Raw genomic sequence first — 15,404 nt, forward strand, 5'->3', positions numbered from 1 at the left:
TTGCATGGATGTAGCCATGTAAGTTATGTGTTAGTATTTCAATGATTATGTCCAGAACGATATTACCCAGCAAAATGTGCTTCGAGGGCGGGCGACAATCCCTGTAGGGGGCGACAATCCGTGCCGCCAACGCCCGTCACGGATTGTCGCCCCGAGCAGGAAGCGACAATCCGTGTAGGGGCGACAATCCGTGTCGCAACAGGGGAGTCTTTGTACTTCTAGTCATGATGCTTTTATTGGAATATTTTATGTAAACCTTTTACATGCAAATGCAAACCAACATGTTTTTTTCAATACAATCCATATTTACACATGATTATGAAAAAGACAAAAGAAAATAATTATGTTTGTTTGTCTGCTCCTTGGATGGTAAGTCTCTATTTCTACTTCACCCCACATCGCCCTTGACATCCATTTTGCTATAGACAAGATGACAGAGCGCGATCTTCCCTCCCCATTGTCACCCTTTACATTCCTCATAAAGCAAGTCTTTGTTTTCTTTGTTATTTCTCTAATTACAAATAAGTTTTCCAATAGCACAAAACATAGAAGCATTCACGCATGCTGTTTGCATTTCTAATCACGATGTTTTTATCGGAATTTTTATGTAAACGTTTAACATGCGAATGAATTACAAACAACCATTCATACAATGATAGTTTACATATGCCACGAAAAAGACGATACAAAATAATGATGGATGTGTTTGTCAGCTCCTGAAGGGGAACACTGTATTTGCATTTCCCGCCCACCTCGTCCTTGACATTCATTTTGGTGTAGACAACAATGGCGGATCCAGAAAGGGGCGCACCGGGCGCGCACCCCCTCTTTATGTCTTGTTAAAACAACAGAAATAAAAAGAAAAAAGGGGCGTGTGCACCTCCCCCCCCCCCCATTTAAATCTGCAAAGGCGCCTCCCCTGTACAGAATTCCTGGATCCGCCCCTGGACAAGATGATAGAATACCATCTTTCCTCCTCATCGTAACCCTTTTCAATTCTCATGAAGCGAGACTTGTCTTTTGTTTTCTTTTGTTTTGTTTTCTTTTCTTTTCTTTTCCTTGTTTTTTTTTCCTCTAATTACAAGAAAGTTTAGTCGGAAACATACAAGCATTCACCCTTTACTGTTTACATTTCTAATCAAGGTGCTTTAAATGGATTTTTTTTTTTTTTTATGTAGACCTTTTACATGCACATGAATTACTAACAATGTTTCAACAAAATGCATGTTTACACATGACATGCGAAAGACAGTAGAAAATAATTATGTGTGTTTGTCTACTCATTGCGGGGGAATTCTGTATTTGTACATCAACCCTATACTCGTCCTTGACATCCATTTTAGTACAGACAAGGCAACAGAGCGGTATCCTCCCTCCGCATTGTCACCCTTAACATTTCTCATAAAGAGAGACTTTTCTTTTGTTTTCCCCACTAACAAATAACTTTAGCATGCAGGAAACATAGAAGCATTCTCATAATACACTGCAAATTAGATGTGTAAAAATGTGCCGTGTACTGACAGTTGTGTAGTTTTCATAAAGCACCGTTTTGTATTTTTCGTAAGTTGTGGAGAAAACTGGTTGTGTACGAATTGGTTGTATATCTGGAAATAATTCAGGTTAATTGTTATGGGAAATCGCCACCAAAATTTTTTTACAAAATGAATGTGTATGAAAAGTTGTGTTAAAAAAGAAATTGTGATCACGTGATCTATTATAACCAATCCAGAATTCTCTTTAGAGTCTACGTTCGATCGATCGAACCATTGATGTGGCACTAGTAGGCGAAGCCCGGGGTGATCAGCTTCAAGAGTGGAGATTTGAGCACTTGATTCCACCTTTCTAGGGTAAGTAGCATGATTTTTATGAGATCCATGCAGTCTTTTAAAGTATGCGATCAGAAACAATGTAGCCTGTTGGACCCCACTGACACAGATGATGTGAAAATTTAAATGAATTTTTGAATGATCATAATTGCGACGCAGCCCCACCGCAGTGCCATACAGAGAGCGTCTGTCAGTGTGCAGAACTTCACATGCGGTACACATTACGCGACGAGCGTGTATGGAACTCGGTTCAAGTGGAACCTATAGTCCTACCCCTGGGCCTTTTAACTTTTCCGTGAATGCAGTGCATAGTCTATGGGCCTATTCTTAATTACAGAGCTGTTCGTGAGATGAGATTTAGATGTCTATAGCTGTACTGTTCAATCGGGGATAGCTGACAACTGACACAACCTATAGGCCTATAAACCCGGGCTTGTAAATACCGTCGTTGGTTTTAGGTAATAAGTTAGGCCTATACTTAGACAATAGTGTGCGATAGTCTTTAATCTTGGCTGCAGTTTTATAGGCCTACCTAATTAAAACAGTTAGTCCTATTAAAGACAATGCATCATGTCAATTTGTTGGCACTCCTTTCTCGCCGCGGGTAGTGCACTAAATTCATTCCCTGGCCTAGACCGTAGTATATATTATATACGTCATATATAGATTCCTCTCATCTGATTGGTTAAAAGTGGAGTCATGAAAATAGCTGTGCCCCATTTTTGATAAAAATGACGTCATGATTTCTGTGCCCGGGGCATAGAATCAACTGTGCCCTGTAAATAGGTTTGGAGACAGTCGCAACCGCGTACACATAGATCGCTCATATGTACGCACAAATAAAATCAAAGCTGATGCTATAATTTTAAATAGCTTTTAGTCCTTGTTTAATTAAGGTAACCTTTTAACCAATCAGATATTTAAAGAAGAATCTACATTTTCGATATATAAAACAAATAATGACACAGTTAAATTATGTAGGTCCTCGGTGATGTGAAAACCATAACTATGCCCTCAGCTTCGCTTCGGGCATAGTTATGGTTTTGACATCACCTTGAGCCGATAATTTTAACTGTGCCCCTCATAGCAGTCATTATTTGTATACTAGTACAGTGCACTCCCGTTACAACGAAACGCTCGGGACCGGCAGTTTTCTTTCGTTATAACGAAATTTCGTTATAACCGGACAAATACAACAATATAACGAAAACAAGGAAGCCACGCAAATATGTATCATATTCTGTTGGCTAAATACTGATCATACACTGAAAAGCTATGTGAAGTGGGACTGGATTATTGAATTACAATATTAAACGCAAGTTCCCCTCAGAAACTGCGCTGGACGCAAGGAGCGAACACACAGTGATATGAAGCGTTCGCCCGTGCGGAGACGCTATAAATGCTTGTTCCGCTACGTATTTTCGAAAGCAGTTCGCATTTCGTTATAACGGAGCACATTTCTTTTGTTTTTCTTTGTCAGTGGCGCTCGGAAAAGACTTCGTTGTAACGAAAATTTCGCTATAACCGTGTTCGTTATAAGCGAATTTTGTACCATAGACTTTAATGGTGTTAATTTTGGGACCAGATGATTTACTTTGTTATAACAAAATTTCGTTATAACCGTGTTCGTTGTAACGGGAGTGCACTGTATACAGCTATACGAGTGTGTCTTTATCATCCAGCTACATAGGTGTATGTGGTTGCATAAGAATTGCCCTAGTGGTTGGATATAGCTGCGGCACAATTATCATTCAAAAAATTGTTTAAGATTTTGCCTCAGATATCTATGTCAGTGGAGTCCAACAAGCTACATTGTTTCTGCATACTACTTTAAAAGAATGGACCTCGAAAAAGTTATCCTACGTGGGCTGGAAATGTGGAATCAATTGCTCAAATCTCTACTCTTAGAGCTTCGAATGTACAAAACCAGTAATTTTTACACACCAGTTGTTTAAAACATTATACACAACTTGTTGCGTGAGCAGATATTTCACAACTGTTGTGTAAAAATCGATACACAACACTGTGTAAAATTTACACAACTTGAGTTGTGTACAACTTTACACAACAGTTGTGTGGTTCATATAGTACACAGGGGTTGCGTTAAGTTGTGCAAGAATATTTTACACAACTTTACACAACTAATTTGCAGTGTACTGTTTACATTTTTCATAACGCTGCTTTTAATGTCGGAATTGTTATGTACACCCTTCACATGCGAATGAATTACCATTAACATTTTAACACAATCTATGTTTACACATGGCTGAAAAAAGACAATGGAAGATAATTATGTATGATTGTCAGCTCCTGAAGGGGAACACTGTATTTGTACTTCCCGCCCACTTTGTCCTTGACATCCATTTTGGCATAGACATGATGATAGAGCGTGATCTTCCCTCCCCAATATCACCTTTAACACTTCTCATGAACGGGGACTTTTCTCTCTTTTTTTTTTCTATTATATTCTCATAATACAAATACGTTTAGCAAGAAACATAGAAGCATTTACGCACACCGTTTGCATTTGTAATTACGATATTTTTATTGGACTTTTTATGTAAACCTTTAACATGCAAATGAACCACCAACAATCCAACACAATTCATGTTTACAAATGGCATGAAAAAGACAATAGGAAAATGATTATGTGGGTTTGTCAGCTCCTTGGAGGGAAAGTCTGTGTTTCTATTACCTTACCCAACCAACCATAAAAGAGCGGGATCTTTCCTCCCCATTTTCATCCTTAACATTTCCATGAAGCGAAACTTTTTTTTGTTTTCTATGTTTTTTATATATAACTACAAATACGTTTAGCAAGGAGCATAAAAGCATAGAAGCATATTGTTTGTATATCTAATCACGATACTTTTATGGGAATTATTCATGTAAGCCTTTTGCATGATAAACACAATGGAAAATAAGTATGTGTGTTTTTCTGCTCCTTGGAGGGGAAGTCTGCATTTCACCCCACCTCGTCCTTGACATCCATTTTCAACAGGATCTGCCCTCCCCATTGTCACCCTTAACATTTATCATGAAGCGAGACTTCTTTTGTTTTGTTTTCTTTTCTTTTCTTTTCTTTTCTTTCTTTTCTTTTTTTTTCTTTTCTTATCATTTCTTTTTGTTCTTTTCTTTCTTTCCTTTCTTTTCTTTTTTCTTTTCTTTTCTTTTAATCATAAATAAGCTTAGCAGGAAGCAATGAATTACAAACAACCTATTTACACAACCCATCTTTTGTCTGCTCTTTGGAGGTGGACGCTGTATTTGCACTTCCCGCCCACCTCGTGCTTGACATCCGTTGTGGTGTAGAGCGCGACCTTTCCTCCTTGTTGTCACTCTAAACATTTCTCATGAAGCGAGACTCTTCTTTTCTTTTCCCTACTAACAAATAAATTAGCAGGAAACACAGAAGTATTTTCATAATACTGTTCACATTTCTCATCACGATGCATTAAAATATCGGAAATTAAATTACACAATTTACCTGTGAATGAATTATCAAAAACTTTTCAACACAATACATATTTCTATTCATAAGAAAGCACATGGTTCTAATATATATGTGACCGTGCATCACAAAACGAACAAAAAGTCGCACCCCTTGATTTTACATGAGGACTCAAAAAGGTAAAATTGGTCAACAGAGTCAATCTTGAGTTGTTCATATTTTCTGAAAGAGCTATCCTTCTTCTACGTTATTCTTAAGTTTGGGATCATAACATGAATGGCAAAGTGTGTTTCAAGTTTTTCTACTACCCTTCTTGGGGGGAGAGTAGAATGATCAGCTATGACTTAAGGCCCCCTCTTTTATTTCTTGAAATCCTTTGCATACTCTTCACTTTCAAGTCTAATACCTTTTAAAAAGATAATGCTACTGCTTTTAAAGTTGGCACTAATTATGGACCGAATGCGCTAATAAAGCATACCTAATTTCAGCTTAATCTGATAATGCCTTCATTGTTGCTGCTCCGGTTGTTTACATCCTGTGTTTTGTCCTTTTCATCACACAGCTAGCTCGGCTTGGTAAAGATTAAGCGCTTGAATAGACCCTGTACTTCAGAGCCTCTTTTCTCAGTTCTTACTTTCCCAGAGTGTGTGCTTTCTTTTCAGTATTTAGATAGGTTAGGAAAGTCCATTTGAATCGAGATATATATTTTAAAGCTTTACGAGTCTGCTCTTTCAGAATCTGCCCTTTGACTAAAAATCCATGTTTGGCGACTTTTTGTGGTTTTGTGGTGCATGGTCACATATATACACTCAGCAAAAAAAAAAAAAAAAAGTGAACGCTTTTTCAAGTGTAGATTTCTCGTAGAACATTTGGCTGAAATCTAATGTATATACCATATTAAGGGTAATTTAATTGGCTATCAACCTGGTAGGTCAACAAAAAGGGAAACTAAACGCATGAGTGAACACCATTGTTTTTCTCTTCCAGGAGACTAAAGTAAAAGTTGCAAAACTGAACAAGTTGTCATTCATGCGTATTATGCTCTTCCATAGAACAATAAGAATAAACACCAAATTTCACACAAAAAGAAACATGAATTAAGTTGCAAAAACAAACCTTTGATCTCTATGATATCTTTAAAGCCCAAAATACCAATGATGGCTAAATATAATGGAGGAAAATAAAGCATTTTACGTCAAATCTAAATTCAAATGAAATAAGAGAAGAAGTCATAATTAACAAAAATGGTACAAATTCGAGGGGGGGTTTCAAATTAGGAAATTGTGAATAATGTTTGGTTCTTGAAGTTGTCACATAGATTTTAAATCACTAGTTTAAAAGAAATAAAGAAATTCCGCTCATTTAATCATCTTTATGCTTGTTATTCCCTATGTCATTTGAAGTTTGACTTGACAGAAAATTCTTATTTTTTTCCCCTTTAGTTTCCCACTTTGCTTTTCTTACATGTAATAAAGAGATAAAGAACCCAAAAACTCATTTTTCTAATTTCATTCATGTCTCTCTTTGTGTTAAACTGGTCTTTTGTTGTTAATGTTATCGAGAAGGGCATTTGCAAATGAAAGAGAACATGTCAATTTTTGCAATTTTTGATTTTGTGCCTTGGAGGACAAAAACGAATGTGCTCTCTCATGCGCAAAGTTTTCTTTTTAATTAACCTATGAGCTTAATAGCCAATAAAAGTACCTTTAATATGGTATATAATACATTGATTCTCATAAAAATCCTCTATGAAGAATATGACCTAGAAAAAGTGTTTACTTTCTTTTCTTTTTCTTTTTTTTTACTGAGTGTATATATATATATATATATATATATATATATATACGTTTCTCTTTCCACTTCCTTGAGCAGTTTTCGATAAAAATACTGTTATGTTTTACAAGACTGCAAACAGTAGAATGATAGAATGACCACTATCTCTTCAATGTCTTCAACCCTAAGATACAGTCATTCTCGATATATGATTACTTCGTGACAAATTTATAAATGTCATATTCTAATAATCACTCAGGATCCATTGAGACATGAATACTGTGTATACTCTGTATTATCATCATATTGCATGCCCTTATCATATAGAATGTATAGTGACTTAACGAATTGTACACACGTACTGCCCTACTTTAAAGCGGGGGAGGGGTGGGGTTGGTGATGATCGCTCAAATCCACCTTGTGTTTGTTTTTACTGGGGAAAATAGCGCAGATATTAATCCTATCGAAATATCTTCAAGTTAAGATGATACTGGAGTACTGCATGGATGTTATGGGAATCGACATTTCATAATCTCTTCATTCACATGAAGTATATCACATTTGCCATTTGCTGCCTTTTTTCCAGGTTGGGGCAGGAAGAGGTGGGACCAATTTTCTACTACATTAATGTGTATGTAATGAATATTTTCTTCCCCTTATACATGGTGACGTGCACTTAAGATTGTCTAGGTTCAATTTTCTCGAAGAGTGCACTTTAACAGCAGGGCCTGTTGAAGTTTTGTTTCTTTCTTTCTTTTTAAGTGCGATGTTGATACTAGTATACGTTTGCCCTTTACTTTTATTATATGGTCATTAATATGAGTTCACTGGGGTTTGATTGCATCACATGACCTGAAAAAACAGAATGAATGAAATGTAGCCTACATATTTATGCGAGCGTGTATTTAAATATATGAGTGACTGACTGAATGAATGAAAATGATTTTGGATTTGTTTACTCTAAATTTCGTTTTCAGTTGTGACTTTTATCTGAACATTCCCTAATCAAAAACTTGCATTTTTTAATGTTGATATCACTATTGGGATTGTTTTGTTTTTTAATCATGAACAAGAATATGCACCTCTACTTCATTTGCTTTTGGGAAATAACTTACAACCCTCCTTTAGGAAAATGTTCTAATCTTTCCGCTGTATATACACAGTTGCATCCAAGAAATATTATTGACAATATACTTAATATCCATATCATTGCCAAATATCACAATCATGTCATGCGCCGTGTTTAATTCTCAAGCCTAATCAAAACATTCGTCTTTAACTGCAGTACTGAAGATTGCAAAATTAATCCAATCACAATACATGTATAGATACTTAAACTTGAGCTTCTTGTTATTCACGTCACTAGGAATACATATCATCCTTCCGTAACACTGAACTGGAAAAATACACTCTAAACTGTGTCACAATCTTGGAGCAGTATTTCTGTCATAGAGCCACTTCAGTCACATTTAAGTAGAATTAACGGAAAGTCCTCAAAAATTTTTCACCCTTCCGATACCCAAATAATAACTTATCACAGCAGTATATTCGGAAGAAATTTTGGGTGACTCAAAAAGAAAGAGATACATTATGATCGCATGGTCACTTTCGTATAACTTAGTAATAACTCAGGCAGATAAATTTAAAACCTATGCAGGTCACAAGATTTGACTGCATAATTCAGCGTTTCGAGAGGTGAAGATTTCCCGTCTTTTTACAGTTCAATTTGATCACTGTCTGTCATTTACAAATCGTGTGCACGGATTAGCTTCATTTTTTTCATTCATTTATTTTCCATTTCCAACAGAAACATATAAATATATTACAGAAATTGAATACATAGATTTCATCAAAATACAAAATAAAGGATAAGTTTACAGAAAAATTGTAAGTATACGAAAATGTTGGAAATGGGGAGGAATGCTAAAAAGCTGAGCTTGTAGGGTGCATTTCCCCCACACGTAATACAAGAAATTAAATGATCGATTGACTGATAAACAATGAAAATGGATGAGACAAAGAAGCTAAGACAAAAAGACTTATAACTAACCTAACTAATCCGAAACAAAAACCCAGAACAAATCCCTATACACTAAGTCGCTGCCATACCGGAAGAGAGAGGAAAGAAAGAGAGAGAGAGAGTGTGTGTGTGTGTGTGTGTGTGTGTGTGTGTGTGTGTGAAGGAGAGAGAGAAACGTATTACGTGGAGCGAAGACAAAAAAAAAAATAGAAGACTATAACCAATAACCGGACGAGAGGTATTATAGTGGATGGAAGGAGCCGCTTAGCTGTGATTTCAACAGAATATAATGTTAGATTTTACACTACTTTGCAACCAATAAAGGATCAACACAATTTTTCAATTTCATGAAATTAATAAACAAACTATCAATTTTGATAATGGTGTTTGGATAGATTCTTGTAACTGTTCAAAATGTTCTTTTTTCTCCAGATTACTCTTAAAAGAACTTAAACATTATAAACTTGGGGAAGCCCTTAAACTGTTTAGAGAAAGGTTATTCCAATTTTTATGTCCAGCAAATGTAAATATAGATTGTGTAAACATAGTTCTAGTTAAAGGCTGATGGAATTCATTACAGTGACGAATGGGATATTTATGGAAAGAGTGGTTTCTCGCAAACATACTGGTGACATACAGTCGGTAACAAATTATTAGAGAGTTTATACATAAATTGGCCAATACAATAATAATAAATATCGGTATCTTTAAAATATCTTTAAAATTGTGTTTTAGAAAACAAAACATTGGTGTGAGCTCTCCAAGATACATGACAAATTATTCGAAGAGCTTTTTTCTGGAGATGGGACAGTCTGTCGAGATAGGTTGGATGTGTGTTCCCCTAAGCTATGGTACCATAATTAAAACAAGGTAAAATTAAAGCTGAATATAACATTAAAAGGGTGGGAGTGGGGAAATAATATTCGACTCTATTAATAACACCAATATTTATGTGACAAATACTATCAATATGTGACTTCCAAGAAAGTTTATTATCAATAACCAAACCTAAAATCTTCATTGATGAAACTTCATCTATAACTATATCATCTATATTTATACTGTTGGGGAGACTATTCAAAATATTACTAAATGATATACATTTAGTTTTAAGAAGATTTAAAGACAACTTATTCGACCTTATCCAACATAACATTTTTTTTTTTAATTAAGAATTTAACAAATCCAACAAAATATAAGGATCTGAATGAGAAAGAAAAACATTAGAGTCATCAGCAAACAGTACAAAAGATAAAATATTAGAAGCATTTGTTATATCATTTATATACAAAATGAACAAAAGAGGTCCCAGTAAACTACCCTGAGGAACACCACATTTGACAGATTGTTTGCAGGAAATTTGGCCAGATAAAGAAACGTATTGTTTACGATCTGAAAAGTAACTCCTGAACCACTCCAAGGCCCTACCACGTATACCATAGTGACATAATCGATAAAGTAATATTTCATGATCAATGGTATCGAAAGCCTGGAGAGGTCCAGGAAGACACCCACTGTGTGATGAGCCCTATCTACTGCTTTGGCTACTTTTTCAATAAAGGAGAGAATTGCTTGAGAAGTGATATGTCCTTTGCGGAAACCGAATTGTGAATCAGATAAAATAATCATAAAAATCGAGAAATTTAAGGAGTCTAGAATAAACAACTTTTTCTACAATTTTGAAAACGATGACAGCAATGAAATTGGTCTATAATTACTAAAATCTTCCTTGTTACCTTTCTTGAATATTGGAATTACTTTGGCAATTTTCATTCGTAAAGGAACAACAGCATTACTCAACGACAAATTAAAAATACAAGTTAAGGGTTCAACAATATTGTTATTGATATATTTTTCAAAATAACATTATCAACAGGGCCGGCGCAGCCGTGGGGGCCGTGGGGGCTCGGGCCCCCACACTTTTTGTGCACCATACAAAGGAATGGTGTCATCACTTTGTTAGCTCATGAAACCCGGAAGTGGGCCCCCACACTTTTGAAAACACTGCGCCGTTCCTGATCAATACAATCAGGTCCCGAACTTCTTTTACTTTCCAAACTCATAATGATATCTTTTACCTCATAACTAATAATCGGATCAAAAAAGAATGAATTTCAATTGAGTGATTGAAGAAATTCACAAAATTTCTTTTGACATGTAGGAATTTTATCGGCAAGATCATGTCCAATCTGATAGAAATAAAGTTAAATGCATCTGCAATCGACACAGGGTCTGTTAATTCCTTATCATCAGAAACAACTCTTGTTATACAGGATGTATTATTTTCGTTATTTATAGCACTGTTTATTATTTTCCAAGTCTTACTCACGTCATGCTTAAAAAAAGATATCTGATCCGCGTAATACTTCTTTTTTTTTTATAACGCAATATTCTTGTAAGAGTATTTTTACACGCAGTATACTTACAATGACATTGTTGATTGCGTTTAATTTTACCTGCTTAGTACAAATTGTTTTTCCGATTTATAAGATAATTAAAAGAGATTTTGTTATCCATAGTGATCTAGGATACTTTGTGTAATCACTTTAACTTCAACCAAAGGAACCTATTTTTCTAAAAGAGAATTCAAAATATTCATACAAACATCAAAAAATAGATCCGTATCATCAGTGCTATATACTTCTTCCTAAGTGTCTTCATTCAAATTCTGTAAATTATCCGGTGTAACTTTTCTGAATGCTTCTCTAATGGGACTGATTGGTTTCGTGGTGACTGGGATGGATGTGAAAATTAGGGAAATGGTCTGATATATCGGATAAAATGATATTCTATTTAGGGGTGGGCGAACATTACAAATTATATTATCAATAAGAGAAGCTGTATTATTTGTTACTCGGGTGGGTTTAGTAATAAGTGGTAAACAGGAAGATGAAAACATACTATCAAGTAAATTCTGAAGCATTTGCAGTGTGACATTTAAAAATATCTATATTGAAGTCGCGCATAATAAAACATTCTTTATTAACAAAGATTGGGTTATGGATGAGATCCTGTAAAGCTTGTAATAATAATATTTTCAGGTCTGTATATCAATGTAATCAAAATATTCCTAAACTTTGGGATATTTATTTCAACAACCAAAGATTCTATAGTTTCATTCATAGAATGAAGTTCGGTGTGTACAAAATAATCCAAATGTTGTTTCATATAAAATGCAACCCTTCCTACTACCTTGTTAGTTCTATTATTTGTAATAAAATCATAACCAGAAAGTGCAAAAGAATTAGGGGAATTTTTAGTAAGCCACGTCTCAGTGAGCCCAATAACAGAAAAATCTGGGTAGAATTATGTAGCAAAGATTGTAAATGTTCGAAGTTACTATCTAAACTTCTAACATTCAGGTGCATCAATGAGGAATTATCATTCAATATTTCTAAAGACTGAAAATGATTAATCGTTAGATAATGAAAAGCAAAACTATCTTATATCTGCACCATATCAACAATCAAAATTAAGTATTAAATTTGGAGCGTAGGCCATAGTAACCGCAGAAACTGTGATTAAACCAGCTAATAGTCGAAAATCAATTTTGATCTCAATTTTTAAGTACACTGTACAATAGGAGACAATATTACATACAAAAACTAAAAGAAAAAAGGTAAACATATGAGCAAAACCCAAACTAATAGAGCCTTGAAGTAGGCCGGGCCCAGCTCCCTCGTCTATAAACACTGCGGAGGACTCCAACGATCTCACCTGGGAATTATACAGGAAACCCCAGCCATTGCCACCCTGCCCCCATCCCACCTAGCACACCCTTTAGAATTTACACACAGCCCCAGCAGAGTCACCCACCAAGGTCACGTGAAGTTATGATGTCTACACACATTTAATAATCTTGTACCTTTCCTTGTCCCTTTTCCCATATGCTCTTGATACATAACAAAAATGTATTGAATATCACAATTTGTTCGAAAAAAAAAAATGATGCTCCAAAAAACTTCATGCCAGCATACGGAAACAGTATTTCCATATTATGTGGGACCTTCGCCGCGTTTTATCAAAAGATATAATCGATTATGGATTTCCTTACCACACAGGCTGCCTCAGACTTACCATAGAAATCGACTATATAATCAATTATAACTCTTCATAAAACAGGGCCTTGGGTAGCATAAACGCAGCAAAACCAGAACATCTTTAAAGGGAACGCAAACCCATAGAGCAATGTGGATTGAGTAAAAGCATTAACATTAGTAGAACACATCAGTGAATGTTTGAGGAAAATCGGACAATCGATGCAAAAGTTATGAATTCTTAAAGTTTTGGTGTTGGAACCGCTGGATGAGGAGACCACTAGAGGTTATGACGTATGAGTGGACAACAATATAAAGAAAAGATAAAAGGAATTCCACAGAAATTCACTTTTCTAGCAAAATGAAAGAGTACTTGACTAACCGCTTTCAGAAAGCAGTGGGAATAAGTTCTACCCATAACATATGTCAGTGTCAAGTTGATGGAATGTGTAATTTTCATGAAAAATGAATTTTTATTGAACTCCCTTTATATTTTCTTTATATTGTAGTCCACTCATACGTCATAATCTCCAGTAGTCTCCTTATCCAGCAGTTCCAATACCAAAACTTTAAAAATTCATAACTTTTGCATCGAATGCCCGATTTTCCTCAAACTTTCACTGATGTGTTCTACTAATGCTACTGCTTTCACTCAATCCACATTGCTCTTTGGGTTTGCGTCCCCTTTAAATATGTTTCAGTGTCAAAAGGGTACCATTGGCATACATCATCTTCAATGACTACATGAGATGACAGTGTGTGCTCTAATTATTCATTCAGCATGTCATCTACGATCGCTATAATTCCACAATATGACTTTTTTTCCCCTATCCCACTCTACATTACATTTTCAAGAAGTAATTTTACAAGTACCAAAGTTATACAGGCGACACAAAAATATAATTTCTCACAGTACCATTCAGTTATGCACACATAATTATGCCCTATCATAAGAAAAGTCAATACTTTATCACTTGCATTCATGAATGCAACCAAGCAGCATTCAAACTTCTTCGTCACAGCACAAATTGCAAATTCACTCAAAAAATTTTATAATGTACAGTGTATATGTATGTTCTATGAATTTGACCTCTTATCTTGTATACATGCCACAAGATAATGTATCACATAACTGCCAACAACAACAACAACAACAACAACAAAAACAACAACAACAATAACAATGGTAGTGTAGCTTACCAAATTTTGCAATATTACGGTAAACTTCGCATTGCGCAGCCGACTTACTCTACCGGATGCATGTATCGTACATTTATTTACCCACGGGAAATTGCAATTAACAATTCACTTCAATTCATTGATTTCATTAAAGCAAAAAAGCCAATATTTTACGTGCAATAATCACATGTCGAAGAAACCACTGAAAACCCAGTGGCTTGAAGATTAATCAGAATAAGTTTGCCGAGATTGCTGTGTACAGTGTTATCACATTACAGTGGGGCAACTCCCATTATACACAACCGTGCGTATACACGTATGAGTGTATTTGCTGCTTTGGTAGAAAATAAACTATCCTCGACATTGGGATGTCTCAATTCCAGCTGTTAATCATGCAATTACTGAATTACTTTGGTCTGATGGATTCATAGAATGTGGGTTTTTTTTAAGTATTTGATTTATCTTGGAATTGTTTGCTTGCTTTAAATCCTGATAAAATCATGTCTGCCCGAGTCATGAAACTACAAGCCATGGCCAGAATTTATATTTCTAGCAATTAGATATTACCATTGCCGACACTGGAGATGAATGGGTACTCATTGGTTTACTCCACTGGTTGTAATGACTCAGTTGACACTACAGGATAAGCACGATGTTTACTATATTTACACGGTACTCTAATGAAAGTAGGAACAATTAGTATTAGTAGACAAATGTCTATTGTTTGTATCTATCAAGAACTGTAGAACAAGTTTAGCTAGATCAATATCTATTCTACTCACGAGTAGACCTACTTTACAACACTTTAGGACATTAAAGCTATTTTCATATGGAATTGCATTTTATACAAGCTCAGGTCTTTTTTTTGTGTACATGTTCAACCTACAGTTATTTCATGAAGATCAAAATATTGGTATATTACATGTATGCAGGAGTGTATTATACTTCTGTTATACTACTGCTTCATGCCATATCAACCTCTTTTACAAATCGTCAAAGTTACTTCACAAAACTTTTGTTATGTTTAGATACGGAAATGATTAAAATGAGATGAAAAATGAAAATTAATTATGAAAGTAGAATACAAAGTGAAATTGTAAATAACTACAAATGCATCA

Source organism: Diadema setosum, chromosome 10 (genome assembly GCF_964275005.1).
Source record: "Diadema setosum chromosome 10, eeDiaSeto1, whole genome shotgun sequence".
NCBI lineage: Eukaryota > Metazoa > Echinodermata > Echinoidea > Diadematoida > Diadematidae > Diadema > Diadema setosum.